The 24,435-nt window shown below is 42.0% G+C and overlaps 2 pseudogenes; both read left to right on the top strand.

The window, feature by feature from the left end:
- The first annotated feature begins 1,428 nt into the window (after window positions 1–1,428).
- On the top strand, window positions 1,429–5,644 carry LOC100456887 (collagen alpha-2(XI) chain-like; annotated as a pseudogene).
- Window positions 5,645–14,217: 8,573 nt separating this feature from the next.
- LOC100449199 (HLA class II histocompatibility antigen, DP alpha 1 chain-like) lies at window positions 14,218–19,645 on the top strand (annotated as a pseudogene).
- The last annotated feature ends 4,790 nt before the right edge of the window (window positions 19,646–24,435 follow it).

The following is a 24,435-nucleotide window of genomic DNA, read 5'->3' as shown; positions in this document are numbered from 1 at the left end:
ACTGAATAGTTTCATAAACTTTCAAAGAATATTACTCCTTAATTTAAAGACCTATAAATGTGATCCTGTATGACTTCCTAATCTAATAAAGAAAATGTAAAAGTGGCATCATTTGTTTATATAAATATTAAAATGTAAATAGAAGACTAGCATGTAAAATTCAAGAGAAGAAAATAATTATGCAGCAGAAGGAGCCAGTATAGGATTGTGGAGAAAAACCTCAGGTTCCCTGCCATAGTCACCAAGACAGCATGGTACTGGTATAAAAATAGACACATAGACAAAGGGAACAGAATAGAGAACCCAGGAATAAACCCAAATACTTACAGCCCACTGATCTTCGACAAAGCAAACAAAGACATATAGTGGGGAAAGGACACCCTTTTCAATAAATGGTGCTGGGATAATTGGCTATCCACATGTAGGAGAATGAAACCGGGTCCTCATCTCTCACCTTATACAAAAATCAACTCAAGATGGATTAAGGACTTAAACCTGAGACCTGAGACTATAAAAATTCTAGAAGATAACATCGGAAAAACCCTTCTAGACATTGGCTTAGGCAGGGATTTCATGACCAAGAACCCAAAAGCAAATGCAATAAAAACAAAGATAAATAGTTGAGACTTAATTAAACTAAAGAGCTTTCGCATGGCAAAAGGAACCATCAGCAGAATAAACAGGCAACCCACAGAGTAGTCACAATCTATACATCTGACAAAGGACTAATATCCAGAATCTACAATGAACACAAGCAAATCAGTAAGAAAAAACAAGCCCATCAAAAAGTGGGCTAAGGACATGAATAGACAATTCTCAAAAGAAGATATACAAATGGCCAACAAACATAAGAAAATGCTCAACATCACTAATGATCAGGGAAATGCAAATCAAAACCACAATGTGATACCACCTTACTCCTGCAAGATGGCCATAATCAAAAAATAAAAAACCAGTAGATATTGGTGTGGATGTGGTGATCAGGGAACACGTCTACCCTGCTGGTGGGAATGTAAACTAGTAAAGCCACTATGGAAAACAGTGAGGAGATTCCTTAAAGAACTAAAAGTGGAACTATAATTTGATCCAGCAATCCCACTACTGGGTATCTACCCAGAGGAAAAGAAGTCATTATATGAAAAAGATACTTGCACATACGTGTTTATAGCAGCACAATTCACAATCACAAATCATGGAACCAACCCAAATACCCGTCAATCAACGAGTGGATGAAGAAACTGTGATATATATATGATGGAATACTACTCAGCCATAAAAAGGAATGAGTTAATGGCATTTGCAGCAACCTGGATGAGATTGGAGACCGTTATTCTAAGTGAACTAACTCAGGAATGGAAAACTAAATATATGTTCTCACTGATATGTGGGAGCTAAGCTAAGAGGATGAAAAGGCATAAGAATGATACAATGGACTTTGGGGACCTGAGGGGAAAGGTGGGAGGGGGCGAGGGTTACTGCTCAGGTGATACGTGCACCAAAATCTCACAAATCATCACTAAAGAACTTACTCATGTAACCAAATACCACCTGTACCACTATAACCTACGGGGGAAAAAAACAACATAACCATGAACCAACTAATAAAAAAACAACCTTGCCTTCAGTCTGCATCCTACCCTAGAGACACTCTCTCTGTGTCCTCACACTTGGAGCTAAGCTTCTGACTTTTGTCTCCAGTACATCCCTGAGGATCTTCTCATCATGGCCATCAGAAACCTCTGTAGAAGGTCAAATCCAGTGGGTTCTTGTCAGTGCCTCTGACTTGAGTTACTGATAATATTTGCACTTAATTCACTTCTTTCTAATGAGCTACTCTGTCCTTATTTTTCTCCTATTTACTGAATCCTCCTTATCATCCTTTGAAATCACCTCTTAATTATCATGTTCTCTCATCATGCCCTGAGATCCCTGCATTTCTGATTTTTGGCACTCTTCCTGGAAAAGCTCATCTAACCTGCACCTATGCCTGATGACTCTCAGTTCTCTGGCTTAAACTCCTGTCCTGAGACCACCCATCATACACAAATGTTTATATATTATTTTTCCTTCGATAACTTTTAAATATTCTAAGTGCAATAGCCCCACACTGAACTCAGTGTCTTCTCTCAGTCAGGCTGTCTTCTCTCATTTTAATGTCTTTTTAATGAATGGAATCAAGATGTTTGCATTGGGTTGGGGAGATGTTGGTTAAAGGACACATCCATTTCATTTCATTTAGGATACATTTCAAAGGACACATTTCATTTAGATTGGAGGAATAATTTTAAGAGTTTGATTGTATAACATGGACTATAGTTGCTAACAATGTATTGCTGAAAATTGCTGAAAGGGTGGATTTTAAGTGTTCTCACCACAAAAAATAAGTATGTGAGGTGAGTCATAAATTCTTGAGGTTGATGTAGCCAGTCCATGATGTACATACACTTCAAAACAACATATTATACATGATAAATATAAACAATTTTTGTCAAAGTAATTTAGAAAAGTCACACATGCACACACACACACACACACACACACAAAAAAAAAAAAAAAAAAAAAAGAGAGAGAGACATGATTGCACTGGCCAATCTAGGAATAAGAGTTATCTGGGAGTTTTCTATGTTGGATACCACCGACCTCACTCACCAATAATCCCTTTAATGTCAATTAAATTAAGCCCTCTTCTCCCATAATTTTACTATTGTGCCCATTTCCTCTCTCTTTGTTCAGGCACTATTGGTCTTGCCTCTTGAATCAACTTCTTCCATTCATGCTACCCACTGTTGCCATAGTGATCTTCCTAAATTGCAAATGCGCCATCACTCTCCTGCTTAAAATCCTTCGATAATTCCTTATGACTTCCAGGACAGAGTAACCACTCCTGAGCTTTGCATGTAACATCTGTCATGATCCAGCCCCTGCCTGTCTATTTTTCCTTTTTTCTTGCTGCTGTTCCACATCCAAAGCTGGCTCCATTCATACTGAAGCAGCTGAAGTTCTTCAAATATGTCATTGCCACACTGGGCCCACACTTTTGAACCTGCTTCCTCCTGTGTGAGAAGTGGCTTCTGCCCTGTTTTCAGACTGCCTACATTGAAGCCATCTGTTCCCCAGGAAGCCTTCCCTGATGCCTTGACAGCAGCATCTTGTGCATGCCCCATATCTGCACTTACCCATCTGGGCCTGCTGTTGTCTTGTCACCCGTGTTCTCTTCTGTGAACTGTAAACATCAGGAGTACAAAACCTATGTCTTACTTTTATTTGAATATTTAGCATCTAACGGTGTTTGACATATAGTAGGCTTTTAATACTATTTTTTTACTATGACATTGTAGTATATGTTAATATCCAGTAGGACATAGGATATATTCTCTCTCTTTTCAATTTTTCATTGTTTACACACATTTATAATTCTATCTATAAGGATTTACAATTACTTACATGAAATGAATGAAATGAATAGAGAATGTTAGATATTAAGAGACAGTGTGGAAAGCCAGGCTGGGACTAGGGATGCACTCACCTTAGGTACAAAATCTAGCAGGATACCAAAACAACTCAGTAATAAAAGTCAATCATATTTTAATGAAATATCTTAAGAAATCTAAATTAATGGAAAAATATATAACGAACAAAATGTCAAAAGAGAACTATTCAAAGAAAATGGAGAAGCAGAGAGGCAGAAGAATTAGAAGATTATACTGGCACATAAGCCAAGGAAGTAAAGATTTCCAGGAAGGAGGAAGTAGAGTGGAGTCAGAAGCTCAACAGAAGTCATTTCAGAAATCTTACCTAGGTTTTGAAATCCTTTCAGAGAGCAGTTTTACATAATGTGAGCAATTATTTCTCCTTCATCCCCATCATTCCAGAATTGAGCTTCTTCTCTGGCTTCAGAAATGTGGCCCTTCCCCTTGTCAGGATATATTGGAGATGTGATGCATGCAGATGCCCTCAAAGTCAACTGGGGTTTTGGGGTGAAATTCATTGACTTTAGGGAACTCATTGAATTCTAATTGCTGTTCACCTGGAGGACCAGAGCAGGCACAGAGATGACCACCTAGCTTCTGCCTGGGACCTAAACAGGGCAGAGAAATAGGAGGATCAGGTATAAAGGGAGCGGGGAAGATGGGTCTGGGCTTACAGTACTGAACCCAGGGATGACAGTAACTGTGTGTGTCTTGAGGCAGGTGACAAAATATGTGAAAGGAAGAGGACTTAGGAGAGATCTGAATTTCAGCTGTTTTACAAGCTCTATCTCAGCTTTCCTTCTCAATTCATGTGCTCTCTACCCCAAAGGCTGATGGAATTGCTGACCCTTCAAGTTCTTTTCTCATCTGCACCCCTTCCCTCCTGCTGTACACTGTTCAGCGACATCACACACTTCTCCAGCCTCCTCTCTTCCCAGTCTCACCCCTTCCAATTCCCATAACTGAGCTGTCCTGCTGAGGAGTTCTTAGCAGCCCTCTGTGACCACAAGTGCAAGTTCCACTCCCTTCTGAGACAAAGTCCCCCATTTATTCCCTCCTGAGGGCATGTCCCTTCCCCTGACCTTCATGGACTCTCCCAGGTGCACCCCCTGTGGATTCACTCCTGGGCCTGAGGTTCCCCTCCTTCCCTGATGGTGTCTGGAGGGCAAGGGGTAACTGTCTATCTACTGAGTGTCAAAAGCTGCCCAACTCAGCACACCCACCCTCTACCTCTTCCTAAGTGTAGTGACACGGTGAGGGAGGTAATGGGGTGGGGTCTGGAATCAGACACCAGGAGGAAAGGGGTTGTGGCTGTCTTTGCCTCTCACTCTGTGTGTATTTCTCTTGGGTACCAGGAGGATTTCCCAAAGATTTCTTTCTCCTGACTGTTTTCTGGACCCGTCCTGGTCTCCAAGCTCCCCTCCTGATTCTCTGCAATGCCCAAGTGTCCAACAGTTGAGCCTGGAGCTGGGCCAACTTGTCTGCTTCCCGTATGAGGATCAGACTGGACGACTTCAACCTCCTGCTCAGCCGGTCTTCTGAGGCCTCACCCTAGTAGTTGGCAAGTAAGTCTATTTGCTCCTCTGGTCTGCCTGGCCCACATTTTTGGAAGAAAGTGCCCTAGAACCTGTACACTCTAAACTGTGAAACCCTGTTCCTTCTTTTGGCCACACCACACCTACGCACTGCCCGAATTTCAGTCACTTCTAGCCCAGAGTTTGGGCTTAGAGTGCATCCTTCTCTGCAAGTTGTGTTAGCCTGTACCTTGGGCAAGTTACTTAAATTTTTTGAGCCTCAGTTTCTACATCTTAGGATGGACAGTAAATAGAATTGGCACAAACAAGTGAGAAAGTGATGGCACAGTGTCTGGTGCACTGTAAGCACTCGATAAATGGCAGCTATTGTGATTACTGCTCTCATCATCATTGATTTCAACTCTTATCAACTGATCTCCAACCCTGTTGACGCCCCTGCTTCAGTCAGTCACTTGAACCTCTCACTCCATGACCAGGTGGCACCGTGTGGCTATGGCCATGAAGGGCCAGTCTGTCACCCTCATTGTTGACTGCACGATGTGAGTCACCCGGCCTCTCCCCTGAAGCACTAGTCCAGTGTTGGACACCTGTGGGGTGATAATCGTTGGTGCCTGTATCCCAGATGAAGAAAGTCTTTGAGGTAACCACAGAAATCAGAGAAAGGAGTGACTTCTGGTCCCTTATTTTGTGCCCACTCCTCTTCTGGCCCCAGTATGCAATGTTCCTATTTCCTAAGCCTTCATTTTTTTTCTTGTGAATTTTGATTTGCATTTCCTATCTTCAGGACTGCTGATCTCTGCAGAATAACTAGGTGTCCACTTATGTGGCAGGACTGTCCACAGCCACTTATTCTATCCTTTAGTCTTCATCTCTCCATCTATCCATCCCTTGAACCTATCTCTCTCCTCATCCACTCCATCCATTCACTCATTCACCAGCCCACCTATGCACACATCCACCACCCACTCCCCCAACCATTTACCCACCTATGCATCACACACTTACCCATCTACTCATGCATGACGGCTTATATCCACTCACCTGTCCATCCTCCCCCTGCTTAACGACTCTCCCCTTCTTTACACCCATCTATTCGACTATGCTTTTGTTCATCTGTCCTCTTGAACTTATCCATCCATCTACTCACTCACCCACCCACTCACACACCCCATCTACCCATGCATACAAGGATGCATGCATCTGTTCAGCCACCCATCTATCCATTATCCTTCCTGGAACTCAACCACTCTCTCCTTCAATACACTCATGCACCCATCTTCTCACCCACTCACTTCACATCCAACCGTTCATTCAACCACATATTCAATTCCACCCTTCTATCTATTCACTCATCTGATTCCATCTGCTCATCTACCCACCAAGCCTTGCATGCATAATTCCCTTTGCAGGAGTCCCATTGTACCTGTTTTGTTCCTTTCTTTTCACTCTGGATCATGGTAGCCATATTGTTGAAGGTTCACTTCCCAGATCCTCTTTCCTTGGCTGCTTCCTGTCCGTGCAGCCACTTCCTGTTTGTCCAGTTTGTTTTGTGGCCATCTTGGCCATGTTTAATTTTCCTTGGCCCTGGCATCACTCTTGCATACAAGTGTTTGTCATTTTGTTTTGTGTCCCTTAGTTGTTCTCATATCTTCCGGTATTCTCTGTCAGTTGGACTGCTTCCTGTCTACTCTGCTACATCTTCTGCCTGCCTTGCAGTTATGGCTGCCTTTTCTACCCTGCTGCTGCATGCCATACATCCCGCTCTTGGCACCCTTGAGCTTCTGCTGCCTTTCCTTTATGCTGCTGTCTAGGTCTTTGGGGTTGACGTGGGATATGGGAGAATTTTGAAACTGATCATTGCTGTCAGGATGAAGGTGGAGAGGGGCATTCTGAAGATCTTTGTTTCGGGGAGTTGGGGTGGTGGTGAATGTTTCACCTTCTCCCTACCCTTATCTTGGCTATGGCCTGGATTTGGGAACAGGCATCTGAATGGAGGTGTGCAAGGGAGGGAACTGGTTGGCTTGGAGTGTACATGAGGGCCAGAGGAAGGGCAAAGCATCCTTGCTGGGAGAGGAACTGTGGGGTGTATTGTAGGGGGCTGCTCTGGGGCTTGGATAACTGAGCCCAAGAACTATATGTTTTGCAAAAGCCAGTTATGAGGCCTCAGTTTGGAATATCTCTGGGGAATGCTCTCCAAATTTACTTGGAGTATGGATACTTAACCTGTGCAGGGTTTTTACATTTTTGAACTCCTTCAAATTCTAAATAAAATTTTGTGCATAAGGGCATATACCTTTTCTTTTCTGGAGAAAGACTGAAAGACTCAAAGTCCTCTTTCTGAAAGAGGCTCTTCGGGATTTGGAGAGGTTTTGTTTGCTGAGATGGGACTGGGAACTGGGGTGCAGGGAACCCTGAGGTCTCCTTGGCAGGCCTGAGAGTTTTGTGAACAGAGGTATTTAGAGGATGCCTGTGGGGCTTGTGGGTAGGGCTGGTCTGGTCTCCAGAGGACCCAAAATCAAGGTTGGAGTTGAGATGGGGGCAGGCCTGGTGTCCTGGCTGCTCATGGGCCCCACTGGGGTTACATGTGTGTCTCCCTCAGGCTGCCCATGGGCCCCGGGGGCTGAAGGGAGAGAAGAGAGAGCCTGCAGTGCTGGAACCTGTAAGTTATGCTGGTCACAGGGCTGAGATAGTGGAAAGAGGAGAAGCAAGTGGGGTTTAGTGTGCTGGCCCTGTCGCCTGTAGTTTTAACCTTTGACTCCACAGGGTATGCTTGTGGAGGGGCCCCCTGGTTTAGAAGGCCCTGCGGTGAGTCTAGCAGTGACCTGGTGGCCATTGTTTTCTTAGAGATCCCTCCTATGTGTTCATCTGTGCCTTCCCCACATATGCTCAGGCTTCCTCCTCAGAACTCCAGAGGGTCCTTCCAATAAAAGTTTTTTAAAAAATTACTTCAATAGTTTTTGGGGAACAGGTGGTGTTTGGTTATATGGATAAGTTCTTTAGTGGTGATTTCTGAGGATTTGGTGCACCCATCACCTGAGGAATGCACACTATATCCAGTGTGTAGTGTTTTATCCCTTACCCAGCTCCTACTCATACCTCAAAGTCTTCAAAGTCCATTATATAATTCTTATGCCTTTGTGTCTTCATAGCTTAGCTCCCACTTATAAGTGAGAACATACAATATTTGGTTTTCCATTCTTGAGTTACTTCCCTTAAAATAATGGTCTCTAATTCCCCCTGGGTTGCTGCAAATGTTATTATTTCATTCCTTCTTCTGGCTGAGTAGTATTCTAAGGTATATAGATCACATATATATCATATATATATGTATATATATATCACATTTTCTTCATTCACCCATTGATTGATGGGCATTTGGGGTGGTTCCATATTTTTGCAGTTGTAAATCATGGTGCTGTAAACGTGTGTGTGCAAGTGTTTTTTTCATACAATGAATTTTTTCCTCCAGTAGTGGGATTGCTGGATCAAATGGTAGATCTATTTCTAGTTCTTTAAAGCATCCCTGTACTGTTTTCCATAGTGGTTGTACTAGTTTAATTTCCCACCAGTAGTGTAAAAGTGTTCTCTTTTCATCACACCTACCCCAACGTCTATTTTTTTTTATTTTTAAATTATGACCATTATTGCAGGAGTAAGTTGGTATCAATAGTGGTTTTGATTTGCATTTCCCTGATAATTAGTGATGTAGAGCATTTTTTCATATGTTTGTCGACCATTTGTATATTTTCTTTTGAGAATTGTCTGTTCCTCTGCTTAGCCCACTTTTTGATAGGAGTATTTGTTTATTTCTTGCTGATTTGTTTGAGTTTTTTGTAGATTCTGGATATTAGTCCTTTTTTGTATGTATAGCTTGTGAATATTTTCTCCCACTCTGTGGGCTGTTTATTCTGATGATTATTTCTTTTCCTTTGAAGAAACTTTTTAGTTTAATTGGGTCCCATCTGTTTATCTTGTTTCTTTTGCATTTGCTTTTGGGTTCTTGGTCATGAGCTCCTTGCCTATGCCAATGTCTAAAAGAGTTTTTCCAATGTTCTAGAATTTTTATGGTTTCAGGTCTTAGATTTAAGTCTTTGATCTATCTTGAGTTGATTTTTATATAAGGTGAGAGATGAGGACCCAGTTTAATTCTTCCACATGTGGACTGCCAATTTCCCCCGTCCCATCTGTTGAATACGATGTCCTTTCCCCACTTTATGTTTTTGTTTGATCAGTTGGCTGTAAGTATTTGGTTTTATTTCTGGGACTTCTATTCTGTTCAATTTGTCTATGTGCCTGTTTTTATACCATTCCCATGCTGTTTTGGTGACTATAGCCTTGCAGTATATTTTGAAGTCAGGTAATGTGATGCCTCCAGATTTATTCTTTTTGCTTAATCTTGCTTTGGCTATGTGGGCTCTTTTGTAGTTCTGTATGAATTTTAGGATTGCTTTTTCTAGCTCTGTAAAGAATGATGATGGCATTTTGGTGGGAATTGCACTGAATTTGTAGATTGCTTTTGGCAGTATGGTCATTTTCACAATGTTGATTCTACCCTTCCATGAGCGTGGGACATGGTTCTACTTGTTTGTGTCATCTATAATTTCTTTCAGCAGTGTTTTTAATTTTCCTTGTACAGGTGTTTAACCTCTATTGTGGGAAGTCAGGGACCCTGAACGGAGGGACCGGCTGAAGCCACAGTGGAAGAACATAAATTGTGAAAATTTCATGGACATTTATCACTTCCCCAATTGATACTCTTAAAACTTCCTATGCCTGTCTTTACTTTAATCTCTTAATCCTGTCATCTTTGTAAGCTGAGGATGTTTGTCGCCTCAGGACCCTGTGATGATTGTGTTAACTGCACAAATTGTTTGTAAAGCATGTATGTTTGAATAATATGAAATCTGGGCACCTTGAAAAGAACAGGATAACAGCAATTTTCAGGGAACAAGGGAGATAACCATAAGGTCTGACTGCCTGTGGGGCTGGGCAGAACAGAGTCATATTTCTCTTCTTGCAAAAGCAAATAGGAGAAATATCACTGAATTCTTTTCTCAGCAAGGAATAGCCCTGGGAAAAGAATGCATTCCCAGAGGGAGGTCTCTAAAATGGCCACTCTGGGAGTGTCTGTCTTACGAGTTTGAAGATAAGGGATGAAATACGCCCTGGTCTCCTGCAGTGCCCTCAGGCTTGCTAGGATTAGGAAATTCCAGCCTGGCAAATTCTAGTCATACCGGTTCTCTGCTCTCAAACCCTGTTTCCTGTTAAGATGTTTATCAATGCCAATGCGTACCCAGTGGGACATGGAACCTCATCAGTGATTCTAGTTTTGCTGCCTTGTGATCTTTTATTGCCCTCTGAAGCATGTGATCCCTGTGACCCATTCCCTATTCGTAGACCGTCACCCCTTTTGAAATCCATAATAAAAACTTGCTGGTTTTGTGGCTCAGGTGGGCATCATGGAACCTGCTGACATGTGATATCACCCCCAGAGACCCAGCTGTAAATTTCTCTCTTTTGTACTCTTTCTCTTTATTTCTCACACTGGCCCACACTTAGGGAAAATAGAAAAGAACCTACTTTGAAATATTGGGGGCTGGTTCCCCCAATAAACCTCCTTGGTTAGGTATATTCGTAAGTATTTTATTTTTTTGCAGCTACTGTAAAAGGGGTTGAGTTCTTGATTTAATTCTCAGGTTGGTCACTGCTGGTATATGGCAGTGCTACTGATTTGTGTACATTGATTTTGTATCCTGAAACTTTACTGAATTCATTTATCAAATCTAGGAGCTTTTTGGATAAGTATTTACGGTTTTCTAGGTATACAATCATATCATTGGTGAACAGCAACAGTTTGACTTCCTATTTACTGATCTGTCTTATTGCTCTGGCTAGGATTTCCAGTACTATGTTGAATAGAAGTGGTGAGAGCGGGCATCCTTGTCTTGTTCCAGTTCTCAAGGAGAATGCTTTCAACTTTTCTCCGTTCAGTTTAAGGTTGGCTGTGGGTTTGTCATAGATGGTTTTTATTACCTTAAGGTATGATCTTTGTATGTCAAGTTTGCTGAGGGTTTTAATCATAAAGCGATGATGGATTTTGTCAAATGCTTTTTCTGCATCTATTGAGATGATCATATGATTTTTGTTTTCAAATCTGTTTATGTGATCTATCACATTTATTGACTTGTGTATATTAAATCATCCTTGCATCCCTGGCATAAAACCCAATTGATCACCATATATGATCTTTTTGATATGCTGTTGGATTATGTTAGCTTGTATTTTGTTGAGGATTTTTGCATCTATTTTCATCAGAGATATTGGTCTGTAGTTTTCTTTTTTGTTATGTCCTTTCCTGGCTTTGGTATTAGGGCGATCCTGGCTTCATAGAATAATTTAGGGAGGATTCTCTCTTTCTCTGTTTTGGAATAGTTTCAGTAGGATTGGTACCAATTCTCTTCTTTGAATGTCTGATTGAATTCAGCTGTGAGTCCATGTGAACCTGTGATTTTATATCGCTGGCAGTTTTTAAAAAATTACCATTTCAATCTTTCTGCTTTTTATTGGTCTGTTCAGAGTTTCTATTTCTTCCTGATTTATTCTAGGAGGGTTGTATATTTCCAGGAATCTATCTCCTCTAGGTTTTCGAGTTTGTGCCTGTGAATGTGTTCATAGCAGCCTTGAATGATATTTTGTATTTCTGTAATATCAGTGGTATTTTCTTCCATTTTGTTTCTAATTGAGGTTATTTGGATCTTCTCTTTTCTTGGTTAATCTCACTAATGGTCTATCAATTTTGTTTATCATTCCAAAGAATCAGCTTCATGTTTCATTTATCTTTTGTATTTTTTTGTTTCAATTTCATTTACTTCTGCTCTTTGTTATTTCTTTTCTTCTGCTGGGTTTGGGTTTGGTTTGTTCTTGTTTCTCTAGTTACTTGAGGTGTGACTTTACATTTTGTTTTTGTGCTCTTTCAGACTTTTTGATGTAGGCATTTAATGCTATGAACTTTCCTCTTAGGACTGTTTTTACTGTGTCCCAGTGGTTTTCACAAGTTGTGTCACTATTATTGTTCAGTTCAAAGAATTTTGCATCTTGATTTCATTGTTGACCCAAAGATCATTCAGGAGCAGATTATTTAATTTCCATGTATTTGCATAGTTTTGAGGGTTTCTTTTGGAGTTAATTTCCAATTTTATTCCACTGTGGTCTGAGAGGGTACTTGATATAATTTTGATTATCTTAAATTTATTGAGACTTGTTTTGTGGCCTATTACATGGTCTATCTTGGAGGATGTTTCATGTGCTGATGAGAAGACTGTATATTCTACAGTTGTCGAGTAGAATGTTCTGTAAATATCTGTTAAGTTTATTTCTTCTAGTGTAACTTAAGTCCATTGTTTCATTGTTGACTTTCTGTCTTGATGACTTTCTAGTACTGTCAGTGGAGTATTGAAGTCCCCATTATTATTGTGTTGCTGCCTATCTCATTTCTAATGTCTAGTAATAATTGTTTTATAAATTTGGATGCTCCCATGTTAGGTGCATATATGTTTAGGATTGTGATATTTTCCTGTTGGACTTATCCTTCTATCACTGTATAATGTCCATCTTTGTCTTTTTTAACTGTTGTTGCTTTAAAGTCTGTTTTGACTGATACAAGAATAGCTACTCCTGTTGCTTTTGTTTTCCATTTGTATGGAATATCTTTTTCCACTCCTTTACCTTAAGTTTTTGTGAGTCCTTACACATTAGATGACTCTTGAAAACTGCAGATACTTGGTTGGTAAATTTTTATCCTTTCTGCCATTCTGTATCTTTTAAGTGGAGAGTTTAGGCCATTTACATTCAATGTTAATAGTGAGATGGGAGGTACTGTTCTATTTCTCGTGCTAGTTGTTGCCTGAATTCCTTATTTTTTTCCTTTGCATTACTGTTTTATAGACCCTGTGAGATTTATGTTTTAAGGAGGTTCTATTTTGGTATATTTTGGAGTTTTGTTTGAAGACTTAGAACTCCTTTTAGCATTTCGTGTAGTGCTGGCTTGGTAGTGGTGAAGTCTCTCAACATTTGTTTGTCTGAAAAAGACTTTCTCTCTCCTTCATTTATGAAGCTTAGTTTTGCTGGATACAAAATTCTTGCCTGGAAATTATTTTGTTTGAGGAGGCTAAAAATAGGACCCCTATCCTTTCTGGCTTATAGGCTGCTGTTAGTCTGATAGGTTTTCCTTTATAGGTTACCTGATGCTTTTGCCTCACAGCTCTTAAGATTCTTTCCTTTGTCCTGACTTTAGATAACATGATGACTATGTGCCTGGGAGATAATCTTTTTGTGATAAATTTCCCAGGTGGTCTTTGAGCTTCTTGTATTTGGTTGTGTAGATCTCTAGCGAGGCCAGGGAAGTTTTCCTTGATTATTCCCTCAAATATGTTTTCCAAACTTTTAGATTTTTGTTCTTCCTCAAGAATGCCAATTGTTCTTAGGTCATTTAACATAATCCCAAATTTCTTGGAGGCTTTGTTTGTTTATTAAAGTTCTTTTTTCTTTGTCTTTGTCTGACTGGGTTAATTCGAAAGCCTTGTTGTTTGAGCTATGAATTTCTTTCTTCTACTTGTTTGATCCTATTGTTGAAACTTTCCAGTGCATTTTGTATTTCCCTAAGTGTGTCTTTCATTTCTAGAAGTTGGATTGTTTCTTCTTTATGATATCTATGTCCCTGGAGCATTTTTATCCATATCCTGTGTTTTTAAAAAATTTCTTTAAGTTGTTTTTCACCTTTCTCTGGTATCTTTTTGAGTAGCTTGAAATCAACCTTCTGAATTCTCTATCTAGCAATTCAGAGATTTCTTCTTAGTTTGGATCTATTGCTGGGGTCCAGTGTAGAGGTGGTAGGGGAGTGAAGTAGACTGTGAGAGTCCTTGGTTGTAGATAGACTTAGTGTGGTGGCTTTCTCAAATGCTGGTTATGCTAGCAGTGCAGTTGTCATGTGGACTGACCGAGGACCACTGGTTAGTCAGGATCTTTCAGGCAGTGGAATTAGCTGTTTTCTCCTTTCTTAGAGCAGTTATTCTGTCATGAATTGTTGTAATGTCCTGAGTTGGTTGGCCTCCAGCCAGGATGTGGTGCTTTCAAGAGAGCACCAGCTACAATAGTAGAAGGGGGATATAAGCTTACCCTAAGTTGGCCAAGATAAATATTCGGTTTTTCAGGCAATGGGTGGTGTCATAAAGCTCCCAAGAGTTTACGTCTTTTGTGATTGGCTACCAGGTGGGTAGAAAAATGCCCTCAGGTGTGGGCAGGGTTAGGCAGGTCTGAGTTCAGACACTCCTTGGGCGGGGGGCTGGCTGCAGCCACTGTGAGGAATGGGGTGGGGGGTTTTTCTCCAGCCAATGGAATTATGTTCCAGAGGGCATTATGGCTGCCTCTGTCACCAGAGAAGTAGGGGAAACCTGGTAGCCATAGGCTTCACCCAGCTCCCATGCAGTTGGCGAGGCAGGTCTTGCTCCTGCTGTGCCACACCAACAGCATTGAGTTTATCTCCCTGCAGCCTTCAGGAGGGACTCAGACCTCACTCCAGGCTATAAGTTTCCTGTTGAGAAAGCAAGCACAGCTTTCAGGCCATGTGCCTCCCTGTCTGCCCACAGTGTTGGCAGTAACTTCTGCTCTTTCTCCAGCAGTTCCCGTTCGCCCCCAGATTCTGCTCCAGAGGATTTGTGCCCAGTCAAAATTATAACAAATTTCAGTTGGACGCTTCTTTCACACTGTGATCCCTTCCAGATTTTGCCGTCTGCCTTCCCCTAAGGCCCTTGTGAGATATAGTCAGGGATGGCTTCCCTGGGCTTGAGCTAAGGACTGGGCGTGCCTACAAGGCTCTTCCCACTGCTGCATCTACTTTTTTTTTTTTGAGACGGAGTCTCGCTCTGTTGCCCAGGCTGGAGTGCAATGGTGCGATCTCGGTTCACTGCAGGCTCCGCCTCCCGGGTTTACGCCGTTCTCCTGCCTCAGCCTTGCTGGTAGCTGGGACTACAGGCGCCTGCCACCACACTCGGCTAATTTTTTTGTATTTTTAGTAGAGACGGGGTTTCACCGTGTTAGCCAGGATGGTCTCAATCTCCTGACCTCGTGATCCGCCCGCCTCGGCCTCCCAAAGTGCCGAGATTACAGGTGTGAGCCGCAGCGCCCGGCCTACTTTTATATTTCATGCTGTATCTGTTTCAGGTCTGGGTAAAGTTAAATCCTTTTCCTGTAATCTGGATTTTCGGGTTCCCCAGTGGGGACATGAGTTCAGAAGCAGGTTTTTCCCCTCTCACGCTTTGGGAACGCACAGTTTTTCACCTGTCTGGTGGAGTTTGCAGTGGCCCCTCACTTCTTTAAAAGGATCTGTGAATTCTTTCAATTTTCTGGGTATTCTCCTGCAGTGGTTCCTTTCTTGAGGGGATCTGTGAAGTGAGTTCCTCAAGATATTTATTGTCAGGTGAACAGTCTGTGGTCTCTGTAGGGCCTGTACCACCCCTGGGCACTGTTTGCCCCACAGAGTGGGCCTCTCCTGTGCAGGGCCTGGGAAGAGGCTGATTATAATCTGGTGTCTGAGGCCTGGCAGCACCAGACTCTCTTCAGTGAGTCAGGCTCAAGTCTGAGCACATCTGCAGAGCTTATGTTTGCTGTGTTGCTCATGGAAGGCAGGGAATCCAAAATTGTTTTCTTAGAGATGGACTCTCACTGTGTTTCCTAGGCTGGTTTCTAACTCCTGGCCTCAGGTGATCCTCCTGTCTCGGCCTCTCAAATCACTGAGATTACAGGTATGGGCCACTGTGCCCAGCCTATTACCAATTTTCTCCCATTTCATTCGGTTCTCAACCCAATGCACTCTTTCTTTTTCTTTCCCTCATCTCTGATGCTCCTCTCAGGGTGGCAACTAATGACTTTTATACAACTCAAGCCAGTGGTCACTGTTCTGTTTCTGTCTTATGTGTGTCATTAGTGTGTTTGAGATGCATCCTCTCCTCTTTCCTGGAAGTTTTCTCCTGTCTGTTGTCTTTTATGAACCCACTTCCTCTCTGTTTTCCTACCACTTTCTAGTCCTTTCCTTTTCAACCTCTTTCTTCATGTCTGTGTTTGCCTGGATGCAGGAGCACACACTCAGATCCCTGCTATCTTGACTTTGTGTACTTTTCTTGAGTGACCTGATCCAAAATTAGAACTTTACCCACCATGAGCCTCCTTCCAGTTTATGTCACTAACCTAGTGTAGCCTGGGACCCACCCATTTATTTCACTGCCTTCAAATCAACTACATTTGTTCCCCTAGAAGTTTAAATTCAGTATGTCTCAAACAGAAAATTTTATCTTCTCTCAATCACTTAATTATCACCTTTGCAGTTACTGATGCCACAGTTCTCCACATTGCCTAGTTATTCTAGACTCCTTCATATCCCTACTTCTGGCACATGATTTAGTGACTCCTGTGGCCTCTCAAGTCATTACTGCCATCAAAGCCATCTGCTGTCCTCCTCACCCCATGTTCCTGCCCCGGCCTACGCCCTCATTACTTCCACCACAGAGCTGAAAAGTCCTACTCGTCTTGCCTTGAGTCCAGCCTCCTCCAGCCCATCCTTCCTACTGGTGCCCCATGCAAACACAAATCTCACCATGTTACTCTCCTGCTTAAGATCCTTCACAATTTCCCATGTCCTGTGGGATAATGCAAACACCTGCCATCAGCACACAAGGCAGGTTACAGTGCAGCCCGGCCCACATCTCCCCTGGCTTCAGTCACACGGAAGAACTGCAGTTCTCCTTGCAACTTCATGCCTCTCTGCTCCTGAGCCTGCTTCTCCTGCTGGAAATGCCATTTCCCCTTTCTCTGTTTTGCTATCTGCAGGTGAACACTGTCCCTAGGAACCTTTCCTAAATCGTATTTTAATTTCAATGTCCTCTTTTTCTCCTGAGTAGCTCTTGCGTATATCTTGTGATACTCAGTGGTAATCAAACCACACATGTAGCCATCATCTTTTCTTTGTCTCTTTTGTTCTTGAATTTCAAGTAGATTGAGGACAAAATCCCTATCTTTAGAGTTACATCCTTATTACCTGGAGAGTGAAAGTTCACAATAAGCATTTATTTAACTGAATGAAAATTAACATTTGAAGTGTGGAATTTGCTTCAAAATGTGCAGACCTTTAGTTTTCAGATTTTGTGAATATAATAAATATAAAGTAGCCTAAGCTGAACCAATTACATCTGTGTAGCCCAGTCTATACACCATGTATTTTTTTTTTTTCCTTTGGGCTTCGTTTCTGTAGGTGAGTAATTCTCTAGACCCTAAACTCAGTGGGGGACCCTCACCATCCATGTGTAACACTGAACCTGCTGTCACTATACGCATCTAAGTAGAGGACTGGTTCTCCCTGTGTTGGGCTGGGAGGGGAAATCCTCGCTTAGGGACCATCAACCATGCAGTGTCATTTTGCTTCACTTCCTCTTCCAGGCTGAACCCCAAACTCTCTCATCTTTATTTTTTTACTGTAATAATAATTCGCTTTTTGTTATCAACCAGTTGCTGCTTCCTATACATCAGGCAAAGCTAAGATACTATCCCATAGGTCTTTCAAATGCAACAACTTGTATTTCCAGGTGAAACTACACTTGAAAACTATACTCCACAAGACAATTTTGTGAATGTTATGTGAATGATAATATTTTTAAATTTACTCTGCCTAAAATGTAAGTGTTGTGGATAAAATTATAGAAGGTATCATTTTTCTTCTAAAAGTAAGAATGTAACTTGAAGTCTATAAATGTCACTAAGACTCTGGAGGTATTTTCACCTACTTCATGATTTTTTTCCACTCTGAAATATTTATTCCATCCTTCCACTTCCCTGCCTTGCTTTATGGCTATATCAGTAATTTTTAATGTATTGTCCTGTAGGGTTTCTGAGATCCTATGGGAATGGGGTAGGAGGACTACTCAGTATTGTTTCTACCAGGAGTTGTGTGACTTGGACAAGTTACTTTATCTCTGGGGTCAGTTCCCTACTATGGAAAATAATTTCTTCTACATGGGGGTGTGAAGATTCAATGAGTAAGTTTAGCACATAGTAAGTGCCCAATAAATATTATCTTACTGTATTCAGCATTACCATTATCATAGATGGATATTAAGTCTTCAGGGACAAGGGAAACAACCTATATCGTCCATGGGTCATTTCTGTCTTTGTTTCTTCTCACTCCTTTTCTTTCATTTGCATTTCTCATTTTCTGTGTTATTCCTTCATGTTCCCAATAACCTTCCTGTTACCTGTTTGCTTCCTGCATTCTGTGTAGCATCCTACATATTCACCCATTCTCCATCTTCTCCTTCATGCAGCAGACCATGTGTCAACATATGCAGAGTTTGTGCAGATGCACAGACCCTCTGGGGAGTATATGTTTGAATTTGATGAGGAGGAGCAGTTCTACGTGAACCTGGATGAGAAGGAGATGGTCTGGCATCTATCAGAGTTTATTCACACCTTTGACTTTGGTGCTCAGAGGGGTATTGCTGGCATTGTCATGGCAAGGAAGCACTTGAATACCCAGATCAATGGTCCAAACAGACTTGGGCCACAAATGGCACTGCCTATAGCTGCCTGTTCCTCTACAGTCCAGCTGGAGGGATGGGAGGGCCTCTCTGCCACACAGAGAACTAGAGGCCATGATGCCCACTCATGAACGATCCCCTTCCCTGAGAGTGAGCATGTTGGGTCCACACAGCTGGGTGCTTAGCACAGCAGAGGAGGAGGCATTTTCTTCTTACTCAAGAGAAAGGCCGGGCTGAGGGGGCCAGGTCAGGAGCATGAGAAGCTATGACTCTGTCCAGGAGCCCTGGGAAAGCAGGAGGGTGGGCCTGGGAGATGTGGCCCCTAATCTGGTGAATATAGGGCTTGGGGTGGTGGAACCTTTAAGAGTCAGCCAATGGCAGTATGCTCCTTGGGTTCTATCCCCTTTTGGAGCCCCCACCGAGGTGACTGTCTTTCCCAAGGAGCCTGTGGAGCTGGGCCAGCCCAGCATCCTCTTCTGCCATGTTGACAAGTTCTTCCCACCAGTGCTGAACATCACATGGCTGCGCAATGGGGAGCCAGTCATTGAGGGTATTGCAGAGATCATCTTCCTGCCCAGCAACAAACTCAGATTCTACAAGTTCCACTACCTGACCCTCGTTCCCATGGCCGAGGACAGCTGTGACCTCCAGGGGGAGCACTGGGGCCTGCACCAGCCTCTCCTCAGGCACTGGGGTATGGAGCACTCTCCCTCTGCCATCACGGCCTTGGCACCACCTTTATTTCCTGGACCCATCGCCCCTCAGCACCTGCTTTCCTCAATCCCAGGTTTTATGGTCACTTTATCCAAATTTCACCATCTCGTGGTTTCGAATACCCAACACCTCCCACACCCGAGGCCAGCCCCTGCTCTCTATACCTCATAACTCTGTCTTCCCTTGGTGCCCCAGAGGTCCAGGAACTAATCCAGGTGCCTGAGACCATGGAGATGCTGGTCTGTGCCCTGGGCTTGCTGGTGGGCCTGGCGGGGGTCCTCAATGGCACCATCGTCTCAAAGACCAAGCGATCTGACCGCATCCCTGGGTCCAGGGGCTCCTATGAGTCATCTTAGAGGTGTATTAGGGACAGAGTGGAAAAGACGAAGTAACAAGTTAGGGGTGAAGAGTGGGAAAGAGAAACACTTCACCAGGGGCTCTTTGAGCATTGATGTTTTAGTGCCATTGGGCTGGATAAAAACATTAACAAATGTAATGAGAAATGACATTTGTTGAGTTGCTTACTGTGTTCCAGGCACTATTCTAAGTGCTTCTCATGTGTTCACGTATTTACTTGTGGAGGTTGGTTCTTATTTATTTCATGTTACAGAGGGGGAATCAGACACCAGGAGAGGTGAAGACCTCACAGCTTCAAAGTGCAAAGCTTGGATTTAAACCCAGGCTTTGGGCCTGCAGTGGCTGCAGTCTTGTCCAGTATTTAGATTATTTCATCTGCAGTCACTATCTGTCTTCCTACATTTTACACAGCCTTAATTTTCTTCTGCCCACAGAGTGATGTTCAGAACTTCCAATGCTATGTTAAACATTTCCAGCAACGAAGGACATCCTATCTTTTGCACAATCTCAAAGACAATCCACCTCATTTCTTTGAAATATATATGCTATAGGTTTTTGGTTCACCGTCTTTAACACGTCATGAAATTGATTAAATTCTATGTCTTGAGCTGAATTCAGTTTAAATTAATATGAATTTTGTGGAGTCCACTAATGTGTTAACCACATTATATATTATCTGACACTGAAGAATCATTGCATTCCTAGAATAAATCTAAATTGGTCAAAACTGATTGCATTTGTAATGTACTGTTGGATTCAGTGACATGGGTAAAATTAGTCCACAATCCTGTTCTATTGTACTCTTGTACTATTCTTAGTTGGCTCTGGAAATATGAATTAGCCAACCTCATAAAATGATCTCAAAAATTCTGTTCCATTCTATGTTCTAGAGTCACACGTGTAAGAGGCATGATCTGCTCCTAGAAATGTGAGAGGATGCCCTCATCTGCAATATGATCAGGACAGGACCCTTTGGAAGGTGATTCTTTGCTTCCCATGACAATTTCTTTGATATTCTCTACTCTTTTAGTTTTCTATTTCTTCCTGTAGTTTCGACCTTTATATCTTTCTAGAAATGTATCCATTTTATCTAAATTTTCAAATTTATATGTATAGAGTTGGTTGTAAGATTTTGCATTTTAAAATGTGTGTTTAAATAGTCATTTCCTCTTTTCATTCTGAATCTCCTGTATTTTCCTTAGGAGTCTTGCCAGAGGTCTCATTAAAGTTTTATTTCCCTCAAAATTTGATTTTGTCTTCCCTATTTTTATATTTCATTTAATTCAGCTTTTGTCCTTATTGTTTACAGGTATTTTCTTTTTGCTGTTTTTCTACTTTTCCATCCTCTTGATTCACATAATTAGCTCATTTGTTTTCAGTCATTTTATTCTAACAAAATTGTTTAACAAATAGTCTGACATTCTATGCAGCATTTTGAATGAACTTATTTCATCTTTCCATAAAGACTAAACATCTATTATGTTTTCAGTTATTTCCTCTTCCTCCACTATTTCCCCGACTTTCTAGATGTCTAATTATCAAGATGTCAGATGTCTGTTTCTATCCTTCATTTCTCTTCACTTGTCCTTTACATTTTCTATTGTTTACTCTATCATATTGTCCTTGGGGCAGTTTCTCAGTCTGGCCTTTTGTTTATTAATTACACTTCAGTGGCAAAAGTCCTATTTCTTATCTCATTTATTATGTTTCTTATTCCAATATTTATCAAAGCTCAGTATTTGTGCTTGATTCATTGGCTTCTTGCTTTTGCTTCAAATTCCCAAATTCTCCTTTACTTCTCTATTTAAGCCCTTTTTATTGTGAACTAGGGGCCATTTGGAAGAAACACACAAACCAATAGAATGTACATTGAAGGATTATCACCACAAGTACCCATGTAACTAGTACCTGGGTGAAGAAATAGACTGTTGCCAGCATCCCTGTGCCCCTCCTTAGGCCAGGAGGTAGTTTGTAAGCTTTTCAGGAGCCAAAGGCTGCTGATATCCATAATGCCTAGCATTGCTCCTGGTACACAGTAGGTCCTCCATAAATATCTCTTGTAGAAGTATTTTATTATTTATTTAATATGTACTTCTTAAATGTTTTCGACCTTCAAAGATGCCCACTCATTTGAAGTTAGTTGCAGCCATATGATTTACATTGGAAAATGAAATGTGAGAAGTGTGTTCTTTCTAGGAGGGATCACTAAGAGACAGTGAATAAATTCTTAGGTTCCCTTCATTCTGCTGTGGAGGTTCTGGGAGCACGTGTGCAGGAGAAAGGCTGTCAGCCTGGCTTCCTGAGTACGATGATGAGCAGAGCTTCCCGGACAACTTACTTTGGACGTGTAGCATGGGCCAAACCTGGATATCTGGGTATTTGTTAGTTTAGCACAGCTGATCCTATTCTTACTGTGTAAAAGGAATTGAAGGGAAGGTGCTCAATGAGACTTTGGAGAAGCTGAGGGACAAGAGAACTAGGAGGATGTTTCATCCCATAAGCCAAGTGCACAGGAATTTCAGGGACAGTTTAGAATGCAACATGCTCAAAAGGCATCAACTATGGTAAGTGTTCACTGGCCTGGTAGCAAGTGGTTATCAGAACCCCTTTAAAGAGCATCTTCACACCCCATGCCCAACTCCCACCTCCTTCCACTTTCACCATCCCCTGGCTGGGCCTCACTGCTACTTGACAAATGGGGACAAAGGGAGGGTGAAATGACTTTTCCTTAGGGTACCCCTTGATAACCATCTGAGGCAGCATCATCTGTTGGGCAGGCCACCTTCTCCTTAGGGGACTGTGAGGGGTAGAAAATGAAGGGGCCAGGTGGAAAGGGATGGGGGATACAACGCTCAGCTGGGAGTCCTAAGCCCACTGGGTTTGTTCTACTGCAGGTGTCAATCTTTCTGAGTCAGAGGTTGAGTCATCCACTTCACATCTCCTTTAAAGCTCCAGTTCCAGCTTTCCTTTGAATCTCTGCTCTTCAACCCCAATGACTGATGTACCTCAAGACTCCTCTACCTCCTGGCTCCCTTTGATCCTGCTGCACATAGCACTCAACAAAGGGCCTGACTCTTAGAAAACACTCTGTAAATATTGAACATTTGAAGTGTAGTGACAAGGTGGTCCCCAGTTCGGATGGTCTCTCTACCCTGGTCTCCTCTGGGACCTCTCTCTGTACTGCATCCTTCCTTAGAAATTCCAGAGTTTCATAAATACCAGCATATACCAGAGTGAGACACATGTTATACCATCTTTCTGTGACTGCAGGGCCTTTCCTCATCTCCTTATACCCTCAGTTCCCTAGGAGCACATATCCTGTTCCTGTAATGTGGGTGCAGATACCTCAGCTTCTGATCCTGCCAAATGTTAGTCCAGAGATTGTTCACTCCACTCTGGGTACTGCCCTAACCTGTAACATGGGTACAGGTAACAAGCATGGAACAGAATGACTCTGATTGCATACGGTTTGTAATATTAACTGCTCAGTAGCACTGAGGGTGGGATTTATGTGCTCTGGGTCTGAGGATTTCATAGTGATCTCGATTTGAAGACTTTCTGCAATTCTCATGACTTCCTTCCATCATTGAATTTCTGGATTAAAATCATATTAATTTTCTGCTGCATACGTTTCTCCCAAGTCGGCTGTGAAGCTAAAAGGGAAAATAAGAAAGATAAAGGATACTCATTTATTTAGTATATACTGTCTTCTTTACCTTATTATGTGACAGCTGAAATTACTACACAAAAACAAGGCAGCAGCATTTTCCTTTATAGTTTTTGAGAAAATGAGGCTGATTAGTGATATGGATGTTTTAAAAAGAAAAAATGATTGTGTCCTATTCCCTAGGTTAAGAGGACTATGCGAGACATGATTTGTTATCCTTGTGGGTGGCTTCTTTTTCCTGACTCCCTCACTTAGTCCATCCTCGCTGCAGACTCCAGCTGTATTTACTTATATCTGTGCCAGTGACACCCAATCTGTACCTTCAGCCCCGCCTCTCTTGGAATTGGAGGAAGCTGGTCCCCAGATGCAGGGCATTATTTGCAAGGGGAGGTGGGAGACAGGAGCACAGTAGCTTGTGGAAATTGACCAGGGACAGGCGCCCAGGGGAACACAAGGCCCAGAAGGTGCTTGTAAGAAGCCATGGAGAGGGAAGGCATCAACTGGATGTATGAGAGAGCTGCTGAGCACTCATTATGTGTATCAGGAGCAAAGAATCCATCCTCTACACAAAAAGGAAAGCTTAAGCCAAACGTGTCCTCTACCTTGACTGAAAGGTGACAATATGAGATGCAAAACACAGAACAATGTTGGATTGCAAAAAAGGAAAAAACCACGAGTTTTTGAAAAAGAGTGCTACATGTATTTCTTTTCTCTTTCCCCAGTGGGGAGGCATTTTCGTCTGTATGAAATATAAGACAGGAGGTCTAGGCTGGTGAATGAATGCAGACTTAGAGGATAAATGATGTCTACTGGATGCATTCAAAAGGCCAAACCATATTTAGCTAAGGAGTATTTGTGATGGCATGAAAAGAAAATGTTTAAAGTGTATTAGAATATAATTATAATTTTAAATTCTGATGTTCATTTAATTTCTTAATGGTTATGATAAAACGTGTTCTCAGTAAGTTATATGTTGAATCAGTGCTGTGTGAATATGGGTCCTATCAGACAGATTTGCAGTCTGCTCACCACTGAATAGCTAAGAATAGTGGTCTGAGATCTAAATGGATGACGGCAGTAAACTTGATTTGGGGTCAGCTCACTGAAATCCA

This window comes from Pongo abelii, chromosome 5, assembly GCF_028885655.2.
Source record: "Pongo abelii isolate AG06213 chromosome 5, NHGRI_mPonAbe1-v2.0_pri, whole genome shotgun sequence".
Lineage (NCBI taxonomy): Eukaryota > Metazoa > Chordata > Mammalia > Primates > Hominidae > Pongo > Pongo abelii.
The sequence above is the reverse complement of the archived record's forward strand: the minus strand, read 5'-3'. Positions and strand labels throughout refer to the sequence as shown.